The sequence below is a fragment of the Diplotaxodon limnothrissa genome, linkage group LG3, assembly GCF_057381915.1.
Source record: "Diplotaxodon limnothrissa isolate DT_005_m linkage group LG3, D_limnothrissa_male_GT1.1, whole genome shotgun sequence".
NCBI classification, from domain to species: Eukaryota; Metazoa; Chordata; class Actinopteri; order Cichliformes; family Cichlidae; genus Diplotaxodon; species Diplotaxodon limnothrissa.
Window position 1 is genome coordinate 23,886,221 of NC_140598.1, and position 3,705 is coordinate 23,889,925.

The 3,705-nt window shown below is 41.2% G+C and overlaps 1 pseudogene; it reads left to right on the forward strand.

Moving 5' to 3' along the window:
* The first annotated feature begins 768 nt into the window (after positions 1-768).
* Positions 769-2,208, forward strand: LOC146635040 (E3 SUMO-protein ligase ZBED1-like; annotated as a pseudogene).
* The last annotated feature ends 1,497 nt before the right edge of the window (positions 2,209-3,705 follow it).

Consider the following 3,705-nt stretch of genomic DNA (forward strand, 5'->3'; position numbering starts at 1 on the left):
GTAATCATTATGACGCTGTAACTTGAGATACAATAAATAAAATAAGTTTTTGTACAAAGTATCGGTATCGGATCAGTATCGTTGATACCACCCTGAATATTACTTGGTATCGGATCGGAAAGGAAATCAGTGGTATCGCACATCACAAGCAGACAGATCATCCAACTAGGGCTGGGACAACACGTTGACATAATCGATTACATCGACGGGTAAAATACGTCGATGTAAAAAAATCTGCGTCGATGCGTCACTTTCAAAACAGACATGGTGGCAGCGAGTAGCGGCAACATGAGTGAGGCAGTCGCAGTCGACTTAAACCACTCCACCCAAACACGCAGTTCTACAGTATATAGGATATAATATAATGTATAGGGGATATTTTAACCAAAAAGGAAGTGATTCAGTCGTTTGCCGGCTTTGTAAGGTGGAAATAGCCTATCATAAAAGCACGACGGCTATGCACCAGCACCTCAAACGATGGCATCCAGGAGCAGCTTCTGAAAAGGACAAACCACCGTAAGTTTTCAACTTTTTTTTACTAATGCTGGTTTTTACCCTTTAATTCATCCAGACACCCCCCAAGTAGGCATACACTCACTCATAGACAGAGATAAACACCCAACCTCCGTAAATGCAAAACTCATTTAAGCTGCTTTGCAGTAACATATAGCAGCTGCTGTTTAGGTGTTTTTTATTTGTGAGGGTGAGGGAATGCTGACCACTTTCCAACCAGGTTACACTCTGCCGTCTAGGCATCATTTTACAAGCATGATGGAGAGAAAGTATGAAACGTCAGTAGAGAAACTAAGGAATCAACTAAAAAAGGCCACATCCAAAATCTCCCTTACCACTGATGCTTGGACAAGTCTGGTCACAGAGTCCTACTTAGGGGTAACTTGTCATTCTTAGTTAGCGTATTGTCTGTCTTGTTAATGTTGGTTTATAATGGAGCACTGTAACAAAAAAATAATTTCCCCCAGGGATCAATAAAGTATTCTGATTCTGATTCATTTCATTAATGACAATTGGGATCTTCTCTTCTTCAGAAGAGCGCCACACTGCAGAAAACCTTGCCTCCTGGGTGGAGAAGGTGGCAGAAAAATTCCACATTTCCTTGCATAATGTCCTTGTCATTCTGCATGATAATGCAAGTAACATAGTGACAGCCCTCCACATCCTGAAAGAGAAGTTTGGAGTGGTGTCCTATCGGTGTGCCGGGCATACACTGCAACTGGTTGTAAACCATGCACTGAAAGACCCCAAGATTGATAAGGCACTATCAGCTGCATGGGGCCTTGTAAAGCACATCAGGAAAAGTGAGCCAGCTAGCACCAAACTTAAGAAGAAACAAACTGCATGATTGAACGTCTGTTGGAACAGAAATGGTCAGTGGTTGCGACGCTTTCAGATCCAGAAGTCACACAGCGTGGGAAACAGTACCTAGATCTGAAAAATGATCAGTGGATTCTTCTGGATGAATTGAAGGAGGTGCTCAAGCCTTATGAGCAAATCACTAATGTTCTCAGTCTTATATCACATTTTCTGTTCATCCTGCTGAAATCCACCCAAAACAAATCATTTGATTCTGCAGCAATGAACTCTTTCTAGAACTGTGCAGAAGAGGAAATCTTGTATAGGCCAGAAGTATCTGCATTTCAAGAAGATGGGAAAAATGTGTCACTTATTGCTGCTGCCCTCGATCCACATTTTTGTAAACGGAAATTCCTTTCTCCAGAAGATGCTCTGAAACTGCAAGTAAGAGTACAGAGGGAGGCACTTGATCTCAAAAGGGAGCAGAGATCACAGCTACAGCAGGAACATGTGGGACAGGAAGCCTCAGCAAGTCCCCCAACAAAGAAGATAGTTTTTTGGACACTTTGTTGGGTACAGATTCTGAGGAGGAAGATTGTAATGAAAACACTGACCAGGGTGGGGATGGAGAAAATGAGGCCGTGAGGAAAGAAGTACTGCTGTATTTTTGGGAAGCCCCTATTCCAAGGGATAATGACCCCCTTGCATGGTGGAAGAATAATGCAACAATATTCCCCACACTGGCTACTTTAGCCAATTCATATCTGGCTGTAGCTGCCACATCAACACCATCTGAAAGGCTTTTTTCAGTTGCTGGAAACATTGTCACCAAAAAAAAGGGCAAGTCTGACTGCTGAGCACGTAGAAATGCTAACATTCCTCCACTCCAATGCATAACTACTTCATGTGATGAACGTGATTGAACACACACACAGAAAATAACAATTAAACAGGAATATTTCTATCAAAACAACGATATTTAAAGGTAATAAAAAAAACCAATATTTACAGTTGAACACACAGGATTAACCTGAGTGACCTGTTCCTGGACTGTTTCTTTAACAACTGTAATAGATTACAGGAAGCCTCTGGCAGTGTTGCTGAATCTGCCAGAGGCGTGGATGGGCTGCTGCAACTGACACCTGAGGTTTGTCTTTTCTGGTTGGCGAGTGGAGAATCACACAGGATGGTCTGTGTATCAGGATCAGGATGCTTCCTCCTGCTGTCCACTGCATCGTCCATCCACAGGGTTTGCAGGGCTGGCTCACTCGACAGCTGCCACACCACTAAGATGTTTTCAGAAATATGTAAGCAGGAGATGGTGGATGTAGTAAAAGAAATGTGGTGGGTCTCACTGTGGAGAAAACTTTCTGAAGGTTCTCAGCATTAACCAGGACAAAGCTGTCCAGTGTCTCCTCAGGTACAATCGAGCCCTCAGATGTGTTTACAAACATATCGCGATTAGATAAAATATCAGATCTGATGGCGCTGATCTTTCCCCTGAAGTGGTCTGCAAACTGCTCACAGAGCGAGTCTGTGGGGTTCTTTGGGAGCTGTTAAAATCAGGGTTAAATAAATGATCTATGGTGGAAAAGAGGACCTTGGGATTATTTTTGTTATTACTGATTATTTTGCCGAAGTATGAATTTCTTGACTTCCTTAATGTATTATTGTACATTTTAAGTTGCTCGCAGAGTATTTCATGGTTGATAGTATTTTTATTTTTCCTCCATCTCCTTTCTGCTGCCCTGCAATTTCTTTTGAGTTTTTTGACTTCTTCGTTTCTCCAGGGTGATGCATGTTTTACGTTAATCTGCGTGACGTGCTGGATAAAATCCAAACAGTGAAGAATGTTTAAGAATGCTTTTGCTGCAGGGTCAGAAGGATTATCTATGTGCAGGTTAAAATCACTGGTTAAAATTATCATATTATATTTTGAATGTATGTTTGTTAAAAATTCTGAGAATTCCTTGATAAAAGCAGCGCTGTCTTTAGGTGGTCTATAAATTGTGACAGATAAAACTGGAGGGCTGCTGAAAACAATAGCGTGGAATTCAAAAGTGGTAAAATGATCAAATAAAATTTGTTTGGAGGTGAGTGTGTTGTTGGCTAAAGATGCAGTCCCACCTCTCTCACCACTTCTAATAGAAAAAGAGAAATTAAAATTTGGTGGGGAGGCCTCAGTGAGAACAACTGGTGCATCCGAACCCAGCCATGTTTCAGTTAAAAATAAACAGTCAAGTTTATTATCTAAAATTAAATCATTAATAATAAAAGACTTGTTCGACAGAGAGCGTACATTTAAAAGTGCCATACTGATTGAGACTGGTGGATTTTTGACAATAGAGTTGAATGGATGTTGATATTTTTGAAGAGGCCAGAGGTTATTAATGT